Source organism: Oryctolagus cuniculus, chromosome 15 (genome assembly GCF_964237555.1).
Source record: "Oryctolagus cuniculus chromosome 15, mOryCun1.1, whole genome shotgun sequence".
NCBI classification, from domain to species: Eukaryota; Metazoa; Chordata; class Mammalia; order Lagomorpha; family Leporidae; genus Oryctolagus; species Oryctolagus cuniculus.
This window is the reverse complement of record NC_091446.1, coordinates 74,957,817-74,971,319: the sequence shown is the minus strand read 5'-3', so window position 1 is coordinate 74,971,319 and position 13,503 is coordinate 74,957,817. Positions and strand designations below refer to the sequence as shown.

At 42.8% G+C, this 13,503-nt stretch overlaps 1 long non-coding RNA gene across 4 annotated transcripts in view; it reads right to left on the bottom strand.

Annotated features, from left to right (window-relative positions):
- The window catches only part of LOC127487441 (uncharacterized), a 220,441-nt gene that overhangs the window by 154,734 nt on the left and 52,204 nt on the right, over nucleotides 1-13,503 (bottom strand). For all 4 annotated transcript variants that reach the window (XR_011382789.1, XR_011382791.1, XR_011382790.1 and 1 more), the window contains one exon: nucleotides 13,394-13,495. This is a non-coding gene — a long non-coding RNA (uncharacterized lncRNA). The remainder of the gene's footprint in view (nucleotides 1-13,393; nucleotides 13,496-13,503) is intronic.

The window sequence follows — 13,503 nt, the reverse complement described above, 5'->3', positions numbered from 1 at the left end:
GGTAACCACCTTCACTGGGTCTGCATCCACAGGTCAAAGCAACCATGAGCAAACTATTCAGGAAAAATATTGCACCTGGACTCAACATACACAGATGTATTTTTTTTGGCATTATTCCCTACACAATATGGTAAGACAACCATGTACATGGCCTTCACCTTGTATTGGGCATTCTATGTAATCTAGAAATGGTTTAAAGTAAGGGGGAAGATGTGCATAGGTTACATGCAAATACTGTGCTACTTCATATGAGGGACTTGAGCATCTGTGCATTTTGGTATCTGTGGGAGATTCTGAAACCAACCCCTCAGGGATACCCAGGGATGAGTGTATTTTCAGAAGATCTTTCTAGCTGCTGGTTTGAGATTAGACTGCGGGGGTGGGAGCTACAGGTGAAAGGTTACAAATAATGATATCATTCATACAGAGCTTAGAGAAAAACAAAAATTGCAAAAAGAAAATAAATTTTCAATAAGGGCAGCAAAGTCACCATAGAATGTCAGGTATCACTGGGAGCCCCTGCTAGTGGCCTAAGAAGCTGGAAAAGGAGAGTGGATGGAGACAAAGAGGGCATAAGAACAGGGCTCAGCCACTCACATGGGAAAAACCCAGAAACAAGGAAGTTCTTTGAAGCAGATGAATCAGAGGTTCAAACAAACTTCTTAGTATGTTTGGGGTGAGAAAAAGAAAGAGGATTAGAATCTCTTTGAAGGTTCTCAGGAAAGCTTACAGGGAAGGCAAAATTCACCAGAGAGCTGATAAGAAAAGAATGGAGCATGTGTAGGATTTAGGGCTGTGGTTCTCAGACCCGAGGCTACATGGCCTATGACAGCCACCGGGGACAACAACCAATGCAGAGGCCCAGTTACATAATGGGGTTTGGGCCCTGAGCCTATGGGTGGTTACTGAGTTTCCCAGGTGATGTTGACTCCCACCACAGAGAACCACTGGCTTGGGAGTCTTCAAGGTGTGCCAATACTAGGATGGCCTCCCTTCCCTGGGAAAGACCAAAGGGCACCATTCTCCTTCGGTTCTCATTCAAAATCAGTGTCCATTAATGCCCAGGTATTACATATAGTGTATTGTCCTCTGGCTGAGGCAGGGTTCATCAGTTATTGGCAAAAGCCAAGGCACCCAAACTATTGATCTCCTTTGTGACAGCAGGTGAGAGTGACTCAGGGACACAGGGATTAAACTCAGTGAGGAGGGCTGGGCAGTGTATGTTCCAAAGCTTTCAAATACTTCTTAGGGTCAAAAAATAAATAAATAAAAGTAAATGGGCCACAGGTATGCTGCCATCATGAAAGTACTTTTAAGTATCTCCTTAGTGTGTGATAGAAAAATAAAATTCAAGCAAACTTGACTTTTAAGCAGAGCTTACAGCAGATCACACAAGCTTTCCTCCCAAGTTACAATTACAAGAACTTCAAAGAAACGGTGAGTACCAACAGCAACAGCACAATATTCCCATCCCTTCTTGTGAAAAAGTATCCTATCTAGGGATGCCAAGGGTCTTAGGCTACATAAAGGTATTTTCCTGAGAGGTTCCCAGTGACAGGAATTCAGGTTTATGTAAATTAATACATATGGGGCAGTGTACTAGCCAGGGTTCTCCAGAGAAGGTGTAGTCAGCACCTGGTGTTCACAGGTTCTGCATCCGCAGATCCAACCAATCACGGATCAACAATATTCAGAGGAAAAGCCTACATCTTTACTGAACATGTACAGACTTACTTTCTTGTCCTGATAAACTAAATAACACAGTATGACAACAATTTACATAGTATTTGCATTGTATTAGGTGTTCTAGGTAATCTAGAGATGATATAGAGTATGCAGAAGGCTCTGTGTAGGTGATATGCAAATATTAGGTAGTTATATCTAAGGGACCTAGGCTCATGAATTTCAGGATCCGCAGGGGTGTGGGGGTGTCCTGGAATTGATGCCCTACAGGTCCTGAGGGACGACTGTGTGAAGACAGTCATCCAGTTATCCAGAAGGCAAAGGGCTACACCAAAGACATGCTGTCTTGGAAGTATTTTGATAAGCAGGTAAGGAAGCCATACCACAGGGAAAAAGTGAACACAGTCAGTAAGCATGGTTTTTGATATAATAATGATATTAATTTTGAAATAAAAAGTATAATGCAAAGAAAAAATCAACAATCTAAATCATAGGTTCCATAAAAAAGGGGGGGAAAAGAGGCTACCAAAATAAACTAAAATCCAAGAACTTCTCATATGCAATAAAGGGGAATTTAAAATTATTGCATTTCACCACCTGTGGATAATCAAAAATACTTATGTTTCACTCTGTCTTCAGCCATTTTCTGCTATGCTTATCAAAGTACCAGAGGTTGTGTAGCTTATAAAAAAAAGGGAACTTATTTGGCTCACAATTTTGGAGGCTGAAAATCCAAACAACATGGCACCATCTCTGGCAAGGGCCCTGGCTGCCTCACCTCATGGTAGACAGCATCATGAAGGGACAGTGTGTGTTTCAGAGAGAGTGAGCTAGAGGGAGAGACTGACTGACTACATGGGTGGGACCAGAAGCCACACATTGGAGAGGGCCAGGCTTGCTGTATTAGAGGAACCAAATGGGGTCCCATGAGAAGTGGATTAATCTCTTCCAAGGGAAATACCCCCAATAATCTATTTCCTTGGACTAAGGTAGTAAATTACCCTAAGGTCCTACCACCTCTTAACACTGGGGACCAAGCTTCCAATTCTAAACCATTTGATAACACAGACACACACACACACACACACACAAACACACACACATTTCATGCAAAAAACACAGACTAAAAGAAAAAACATAAAATGTGAAGTGGTCTATGGGATAAATAATTTATAGCATGTGTAGAAAGAATGATGTGCATATGTGGAGAAACGTTGTGTTCCATAAAGGCAGGCATCTGATCAAATACACAATGAAAAGCAAAAACAAGAACAGAGGACTGGCATTGTGGTAAAGCAACTAAAACCATTGCTTTGTCATGCTGCCATCTTACATCAGAGCACAGGTTCAAGTCCCATCTGCTCCACTTCCAATCCAGCTCCATGCTAATGCACCAGGGAAAGTTCTGGTAGATGGTCCAAGTATGGAGGCCCCTGCCACTCACATGAGACCCAGAATGGAGTTCCTGGCTCCTAGTTTTGGCTTGGCACAGCCCTGGTTGTTATGACCATTTGAGAAGCGAATCAGCTATAAATAGAAGATGTGTATGTGTGTGTCCCTGTCACTTTGCCTTTCAAATAAATAACTAAATCTTAATAAGAAAAAAAAAAAAGAACAAAAGCAATAACTATGGAAGTCTGGCAGTAACTAAATAATGGCTACAGCTATAAAACCCCTGTTGAGATTCTCGCACTTGGAGGCAATTCCCTCAACCCTAGCCCCAAACACCCAGAGAATCTTGAGCATAGCATAGTAGCATAGTTTACACAAAACTAATCCCATGGATTATCCACCCAGTCCTCACCATCCATCTCCAAGGAAGACAACATGTTGGTCAGTATAGTAACTGGGATTCTAACCCAGCCAATCTTAAGATAAAGCCATACTTTTGACTTTCCTGTTGTAATGTATGAAGTAGGTGAAGAAAAGAACAGAAAACAGTGACTATAATGTTGTTGTCAGATAATTAAAATATTTTTTAAAATAGTAAAATTTATGGAATCTGGGCATAACAGATCTCATTTGTTGAAACATTATATAGTTCCACAACACAAAAATACAAAGAGAAAGTGTTGTTAAGCATCCCCCTTAAAAATCCTAGGAAAACATGGGAAATAATAGAGAATAATAATGTAAACAAAAGTTGACACAAATGGAAAAATAGTAAAATTAGAACAGCTAAAGCCTGGTTCTCTGGAAATACTATTAAAAGAGACAAAGTCAAGCTGAAACTAATCAAGACAAAAGTCATAAGTCAACAAAATTACAAAGAAGGGAGATACAGCCAGTTATACATAGATATTATTTTAAATTATAAGTGAGTACCCTGTATACTTATAAAATTATGCTATGGAAAATCTCAAAGGAAACAATGATTTTCCCAAAGACCATAACGTACAAAAATTGACAAAGTGGAAATCTCAATAGGTTACACATGATAGCTAAATGGAAAAAGGTCTGAAGGCATTGCTCAGAGAAAGGCCTGCCTGGTGTCCTCTATTTTGCACACTGAATTCTTATTTCACATTAGGCCCTCTTTCAACAGACAAGCAAGCATGGCACACCTCTTCCATAGAGGGAATGACTGGCTACCCACAGACTGAAAGGTTGCTGAGGGAATTTTTGCACGGATTTTTCTCTGGGCAATAAACATTCTATGAGCAAGCTATAAGCATAACAGAGCTAAAGAGACAGCAGCAAATGGGCAATTGAGGAATGAGGCACCCAAAGGAATCACTAACTTGTCATTAAGGGATCACTCAGGATATTGCTACAAGGGTTCTCCTTGGCTCACAGCTGTGGTGGGCTCCAAAGACAATGGGGCTGGGACCACACCAGCCAGTGAGTTACAATTGGAAGTGACAATGAAAAAAAAAAAAGAATAAGAAGAGAAGAATGGCTTAAAACATGAAAGGGACAAAGTTCTGGTCCTCCTAGTTCCAGGGCATCTCTGTGTAACACTAGGGAGGACACCACGGCTCTAGTACACTGGTGCCTTTCCAGGTGCACTCACTCCCCCACCAGGCAAATGTGCAGTGCAGCTCCTCGGGATTTCTGGCTTACAGCCTGTGCTTCACATCATTATCTACCTACTCCTTAAATGGAATCCATTAGCTAAATATAACCAAAAGCCTTTGGTAGTTTGCACTAATTGGGTTGAGTTGCTTTGTTAAGGTACAGGAAAGAAACTATCAGTGTATGTGTACAAAAGCCATGATTTCCTTGTTTGCCCCAGACAGCCAGCACTCTTGGCATTGTCTGGTAGGCCCATTTAGCTGTCCTGCTCTGATGAGAAGCCCACAGCTGGGCAACATCCAATCATATACTCACCTGCTGCTGAGACATGAGCTGGGATTCTTGGTACATAAATTTCAAGTCAGGAACATAGCCATTTGTTCCTCTGGTGATGAAGCTATGCAGTAGGACACTGCTCAGATGGTCACAGCGCTACCACACATCGAGACTACCCAGATTCACAGAAAAGGAAAGGACCTCTGTCCTCATCCCTCAGCTGTTGCATGGAGGAAACAACAGAAGAACTGCCTGGCACAGCCCTCTCCTCCTAGATGCCCAGTGACCACGCACCAGATCAGTGGTTCCCCAGCCTCTTTTGAGCCATGGATCACAAGGTATCACAGAATCACAAAGCCAACAGTGAAATGTGAAGAGACAGATTGTGCAGGTTGAGGTACCCGGGCAGGCAACAGCTCTCTTCACTGCATCATTGAGTAGACCCCACAACCTGTTTGAGGACTCCATTTGTCTGTCCAATTGTCTGGATAAGAAGAGAGGAGCATAGTTTAAGCTTTTCCAAACTTTATACAGAGGTCAAAAACTAGCGATACTATGCAGCCCACCAAAAAATTTGTTGGCCATTTTATTTCACTAGCATCATATCTGGAACACACATGGAATTTCAGAAAGCAATGTTACTAGCTGGTTTCTGTTCATTGTGATGTAATCAGCCTAACCTTGTATTGCTCAATTGCACTGTGCTTGTTTAGATCAATGACTTGATGGGTCAGTCCCTGAAGAACAGTAGACTGGAGTAGTGAGACCAGCACCTTGTCCTCCTCAGAGCCTCCTGTGATTCAGATTATAGAATGGCCTCTCACAATCTGGAACCTATCTTCCTGTGGACTAAGAATATACCTCCCCAAACTGCCTGAGTTTGCCTCACAATTGTTGGCTAGAATACCTCCTCTTGCCAAAGCTGTGATGAATGCAGGGGATACTGAGACATCTTCAGGATTTGAAGAGTGATTTTCCATGGGCAGAAGATAAGTGATAAAGTTACAATTCAAATCCCTACTCAGGCCTATTCTAAAACAGCAATCACTGGGCCTTCCCAAACCCTTCATTCTTAGTAGAGAACAAGTTACTGTTGCTTTGTTAACTGGCTTTCTTATTTGAAAAGCAGAGACAGAGATCTCTCACCTGCTGCTTCACTCCCCAAACTCCTGCAACAGCTGAGCTGCTGAGCCAGGTCAAATCTAGGAGCCTAGAAGTCCATTCAGGTCTCCCATGTGGGTAGCAGGGACTCAAGTACTTGAGCCATCACCTGCTGCCCCCTCAGATATGCATTAACAGGTAGCTGCTATGGAGAGCAGAGCCTGGACTCAAACCCAGGCTGTCTAATATGAGAGGTGGGCATTCTAAAGAGCAGTTTAACCACTACACCACACACTCATCCTGTTCACTATTTGTTTTTAGTAGGCTTGATACCCATTTGTCATTCTGCTTGAAAAGCTGTATATTTTTAAAGATATACACCAGAGAAAATAGGTATAAAGTGACAGGATATCTGGCATTTACTTAAATATATCAGCCAGAAAGCTCTTAACCAGGAGGGAGGACACAGTAAGCAGAGGTGCCCAAATCTTGTTAATTGTTGGACTTCAGTAATGGGTATGCAGGAGTTCATTTACTTTTCACTTTTTAAATATACAAGTTTTCTTTCAGTGACTGCCTGTGTATGCAACAAGGCTTGGGAAGGTTCATCTCTCCTTTAGAACTGAAGAGATCAGGAATGCATGTAAGCAGAATACCATTGTGAAATGCTTGTGCAAAGTTAAACAGGCTGAATGCATGGAAGTTTTCAAGATAGATTTCATCCCAGGCAATTAGCATGTGCTGAAGGACCCCATGCACAAACGTGAGGTTTCCATGGAGCATGTCTGCCCAACACTGGGCTAGTGACACAGGCCAGGCAAGAGACTATGGTCAGCGACACGAGGAAACCACTGCACACACGGCTCCCACTCGGAGCATCATCACCTACACTGGCATTTCAAAGGCTCTGCTGAATCCATGGGGCTCAAAATGAAAAACATCTTTTTGTGATCTAGTGTGGGAGACTAGGAAGTGCTCCAAGGTGGAGCAAGGAGAGCACACTTCTGTGCCTCAAGAGCAGAGAGTTCTGCATACCTCCTGAGCACTGTTCCCAGCGACCTTCCTGACATCCTGGGAAGAGGCTCACACTGTGCACTCTCACAGTGCTGTGCAGGCCCGAGCTGTGATATGCACATGGCCACCCTTCCTGTCACATGGTGAGCTCTCAGCAGACATAGTCCTTATCATCACTTGTCCATCACTGATACCCACCACTGGCACCCTTTCCCCTCAACCTGACTCTTGCCAAGTTGTAGAGGATGAAGGAGTATTTCCTCAGTAACTAGCTGTGCCATCTCATGCCATCCTCACAACAGCCATAGCTTTCACTCTTTCAGTTTTACAGAAAAAAGGCATGAGGCTCGCGGACATGAGATTGATTTTCCAACTTTGTAAAACTGTGAAGTGGCACATCTGGCATTCACACCCAATTTGGGTGACTCTGAAAGATCTTGTATACCTTTACCAATAGAGACTGAAATAAAACTGCAGCGACTTTATGAAGAGAAGTCTGGAAATGGAGAACAGGAACTTCATGGTGGAGAAATGTGCCATCACTCTCTCAGCCACTGTCACCACTGATAATAGAATGTATTGATATCACATGACACCCTCTGGTGTGATATGATGAGAAGAGCATATCACTTCTGTGGTTTTCTCATCCAAACCCACACTTCACTCTAATTGTGAGGAAAATAATAAAACTTAGATTGATTTATATGCCACAAGCATCAGACCAGGACTCTTCAAAAGTTCCAAGCTCATAAAACCAAAAGATGGAGAAACTGTCACAGTTTAGACCAGACTAATGAAAGTAAATGGAAGCTAGATGCAAGGCAGCATCCTGGATTGGGTGAGGGGTCAGGAAAAGAACACCAGTGGAAAATCTGGGGAAACTGGATAAAACTGAAGTTTAGTTAACAAGATTGTTCCAATGTTAATTTCCTAGTTTTAATTCACAGACCATGTTTACAAAAGATTTAACACTAAGGAAAACTAAGTGAAGGGAACTGGCCTGGTTTGCTATTGGTGCTATAACAAAGAACCACAACTTTTTGACCTAAATAGCACAAGCACATTATCATTCTACAGGGCAGAAGCATCACTAGGCTAAAATCAAGATCTTCCCTCTGGAGGCTCTAGGGCAGAATCTGTTTCCTCCTCCCCCCCCCAGTTTTTTTTTTTTTAAGACTTATTACTTTATTTGAAAGGCAGAGTTACAGAAAGGCAGAGGTACAAAGAGAGAGAGAGAGTCAGTCTCCCATCAGCTGGCTCACTCCCCAAATGGCCAAAACAGAAAAAACTGGGCTGATCCGAAGCCAGGAGCCAGAACTTCTTCCTGGTTTCCCACATGGATGCAGGGGCCCAATGTCTTGGGCCATCTTCCACTGCTTTCCCAGGCCACAGCAGAGAGCTGGATTGGAAGTGGAGCAGTCAGGACTCGAACCAGCACCCATATGGGATGCTGGCACTGCAGGCAGTGGCTTTCCTCACTACACCACAGCACTGGCCCCTTCCTTTCCTTTTTAGAAAACTGGTGAAATGTGCATAACATAAAATTTACCAGTGGCATTCAGCACGTTTACATTACTGTGCAATTATCACCACTCACCATCTGTCTCCAGAACACTCTCCTGTTCCCAGAGTAAAACTCTCAGCCTATTCAGCAAGTTGTTTCCTTGCCTCTCCAGCTTCCAGCTTGGCTCATATCCCTGTCCCCTCTTCAAAGACAGCAGCACAGCATCTCCAAATCCCTCCTGCACTCCCCAGCCTCCCCTTTCCCTTATCAGGACCCCTTTGCTTACTGTGGGTCATCAAATTCAACCACAGTAGCATCCCCTTCTCTAGAACCATAATCAAATCACAGAAACAAAGTCCCTTTTGCCTTTTAAGGTGACACAGTGACAGGTTCTAGAGGTTAGGATATGGACATATGGATATGGACATATTAGATGAGGTCCTTCTTCTTTCACAGCTAAACAGGAATTCTGTTATCTTTGCAACTTTTCCAGAAATATGAAATTATTTCAAAGTAAAATAGTAAAAAGATAAATATGTATGTGACAACTTTAAAAACAGATTGCATTACAATCACAGATTTGTGGGATGAGTGTTGTGATAGAGGGTAGGCTGCTGCCTAGGACACATATCCCGCATCAGAGTGCCTGAGGTCAAGTCTTGCCTCTACCTCCAATCCATCTTCCTGCTCAAGAACACTGCAGAGGCAACAGATGATGATTCACATACTTGTGCCTGTAACATCCACATGGGAAACCCAGATGGAGCTCCTAGTTCACAGCCCCAGCCGGGCCCAGCCCTAGCTGTTGCAGGCAGTTTGGAGAGAAAATTAGCAGATGAAATAAATCAATCAACCAAACATTTCTCTCTCTCTCTCTCCAACTCTCTGTCATTCTGCCTTTCAAATAAATAAATTTAAAAAATCCCACAGATTCATAGACTCTCAAGATTGAATGGGAAATTAAAGATATTCTTTTTATTGACCAAATTATAGACATCTTTATGAATTATAATCTGTGGAAAACTGGGTGGGGTCATCAGAAAAATGATCCCTAGATACTTCTCTGGAAAGTAGTTTGCATTGTGGTTGAGACCAAGACCAAGGACTACTCCAACACCCAGTGGTAGGTGACTGGCCTGAGCCCAGTCATCCATGGGGAGCTCTGCCCCCATCCTAGTAGTAGAAGATCTACAGTTTCTCAGAGCCTCCCAGCATCTCCTGATACATATTCCAACACCTCCCTAAACAAACTGCATCTGACCTCTTCTGTCACCACCAAGGCAGCATAGATTAAAAGGGTTAGCAAGGGAGGTGCTGACTCTGCTGAAGCCCCTCCTACAGAGAACAGACAAAACAAATCCCAAAGGCTCTGGTGCAGGGGTATCCCGGAAGGATGCCTGGAGATCAGAAACCCAGAACTCTGCCTTGCTGATTTTCACTTTATAACCCTCCCTAGTAATATGTTTAACTAAACCCCATGACCTTGTAGAATTGACCCTCTTCCAATTCATCCCATAAACAGCATGAGAAAGAGACAACTTAGGAGCAAAATTACATTTTGCTCATTACTTACATCATTTATTCATTTGTCAATAGTACAGAAAAATGATTTAGTAGTTATATTTCCATTTCCTGTAGACTCAAGAGCTACCATTTGAAGACCACCACTCCTGGAATACTTTGAAAAGGCACTTGGTGGTCTCTGGCAGCACAGGATGAATAAAAAATGCCAATGAAAGTGACTGATTCAGGAAATTCAATGTGCAACCTTTCTTGGCAAGGGATGTTCTTTTTATAACCTGTACCTGGTCAGAAGTGAATTGAAAGTTTTCTTGGCAAAATACTGTGCCTGGATAAATGGCTCTGCAGTGAAGAATGAGTAAATAGAAAAAGGAAAAACTAGGGGGCAGGGAGGGATACAGAGGCCCCTGCAGACTTTGTGAATCATTAAGAGAAAAAGAGATAAAGCAACTCTCTAAAATCATACTCTATGGGGGAAAACAGAATTAAACTATCTCTTTTATGTTATCAGCAGAATCAAAAAATACAATCTGATAAGAAAGAAATAGACTGATATCAAAGAAATAAGAAGCATCCATAAAGAGAAACATAAATTTACCTTTTTCCCAAGAGATTCATTAGTGTAATAAAACCAGAAGCAGCCTTGGAAATAAGAAATTGTTTTCAATGGCCCAAAAATTATTTTTGAATTGTCAAGAATATGGAAATGAGATAAAATTGGATTGAAACAGAAGTCAGAATAGTAAGAGTGATAATAAACTGCCCAAAACAACAGGGATAAACAAAATATGTTCTAAGATAACCCAGGGGAAGCTCTAAGCTGAAGATTAAACAAACAAACAAAAAACACATAAGCCTGAGTAGGCCAGGACATCTTGAAAGTAACTGATTTAAAACCTGGGTCTCACACAGCTATGGAGATAATAATTCTCTCCCAACACCCCACCAAAATGAACCACAGCTTCTAGAAGCAGAGGCCTTTAACCTCAGTCCAACACCAAAGAAGTAAGGCACGTTCTAAAAATCAATGTGCAAGTGGACATGTCCCAGACAAGTGTGCTGACCTTGGAAAGAGAAGATGAGCAGAACAAAGCAACTCCAGAGCTCCCTAGTAGGCAACTAGAAGGGCAATAGTGAAACAAAATGGATTGGAACAGCCACATGGAAGAAACTCTGTGTCCCAAGCAAAGCTCTTTATATCATTTTGGTGGTGATGGGGGTCCCCAGTCTGCCAGCCTGCTCCATCCCCATAAACCAACAGTGTAACTGACCTAAAATGCTTCTCCCATCTGCACCCAAGCCACCATGAGTGCCTCCTTGAGGAGAAGCTCATTGGAAACACAGACCCCTGTTTTACTCATAACTGTGCAATAATTTGGGTGTCTGGTGATACAATTTATGGAAGTAAGGAAGATGAGGTGAGTGTTAATTTGAGGGGGATGGTGGAGACTTGGGGAGATGGATGATAGAAATCTGGAACTTCAAGATAGACCTGTTAGTGTGGGAATGAGAAATACCAAACATCAACTCTGATAATATGTAATCACTTTAAACTCTTCTGTCAAACTCAAGATTTGTGTGCAGGACTGCGTTGAAAACAAATACAAATATATACTGCTTTTATCAGAAACAAACAAAACCAAATGACACTGAAGCCTTGCAATTAAAAAGTTACTCAAGGGTATAGTGGCTGTTCACAAATAATAGCTTAGGAGTACTCATTTTAGTATCAAGATAGAATCCATGGCAAAATGCATTAAGTAGAGAAATGGTTTACTTTACTAGCTAGAAAGTGTAGCCCATAATGAAGACCTAACAATCATGAACCACTGGAAATGAATCACACAGCATCATAGCATAAGGCAAAAACCATTAGGAATGCAGGAGAAAACTGACAAGCAGCTATTACAGTAGAAGGCTCTTAGTGCAATGAAATGTCAGAGACAGAGTAACTAGGCCAGAAATAAATAAATAAGGAAGTAAATAAACAAACACACACATAAATAAGGACATGGAGGCTTTAAACAACATAATGAATAGATGCAAGTGATGTTTATGGTGTGCACTTTGGATGTTAATTTCAAGTCGACTCCTTCTTCTCACTCCTTTCCCATTTGCTCCCCTCCTCCTTCTTCTGCCACTTCCCTCCTTTTTTTTTTTTTTTTTTTTTTGGAAAGTGAGTTCACTGGAGCACATATATATCTATTCAAGTTACTTCCAATCCCTTTAGGATGACAGAGGATGTAAATAAGTAATCACATAAAGGAGGGAAAATGTTCTGAGGCCATGGAAGAAGTAGCTATCACCCGAGGTGTGAGCTGCACACCCTAAGGTGCACGTTCACCCTTGATGGAGGCAGATCCCCAAGCCCTGGGGCCTGGTTTCAGAACTTGTCCCTGCCCTGCTATTGCTGTTCTCAGGGCACAGGCTGCCTTGGCCACTGCTGGAGCAATGAATCCAGCATGAAGCTGGGGCATTCTGCTATTATGCAGACTGGTTTCACTTTTTCTCAATCTAACATATCCCCAAAAGAGACCTGGGAAGTGTACTGCATGAAGTTTGAAGTTTGGTGTGAAGTTTGACCCCTACTGCAAGCTCAAGGGCTCCCCCAAACCACTCAGTTTTGATAATGAATCAGAAGGACTCAGAGTAAGACTCACAGTTAGGGTTTAATGCAGGGAAAGGATAGAGACTGGCTCAGCCAATGGATGAAGCACCCAGGACACAGCTTCCTGTTGTCTGCCCCCTGTGGAGCCAGGACACTGTCACTCTCCTGGTGATTGTGTGTGACGATGCAGAGTACTATCAACCAGGGAAGCTCACTTGGCCTCTGGTGTTCAGGGATTTCACCAGGGCTCCACCCACAGGCATGACTAACTATCTATGTGCTCGATCTCAGTCTTCAGTGCCTCTGGGGTCACCGGACACTATGTGATAGACAGCCGCCATTCACATCACTGTTCATTCTAGCATGGCCATTGCCCACTGAGAGACTGTCTCACACTGCTAGCCCCATCCCCAAATTGTATTGTAGACTCTGTGGCAGGACCTAGTGCTCCTAGGTGGACAAAGACCATCCTGTCATGAGTCATGCTCCAAGGACGCAGAGATAACCTCCCAGAAGCCAAGGACACAGGAAAGACTTCCTTCTGGGTAAAGTTAAATCCTTGAGCACACAAAGGCACTGGACTTTCTGCTCGGGACATGTGTATGAGAGCTGAAAGAGGTCAGGGCCATGTGAGAACAAAGTGAATGTGAGCCACACTGGCTGGCACTCACCAGGCCCTTCTGTGTGTTCGCCATTGCTCATCTCCATGCTGAGGTGCCAGCCCCCTGTGAAGCAGGTGCAGTGGTCAGCAGCCATGTGGTCAGGGTGTGGTGCTGAAAAA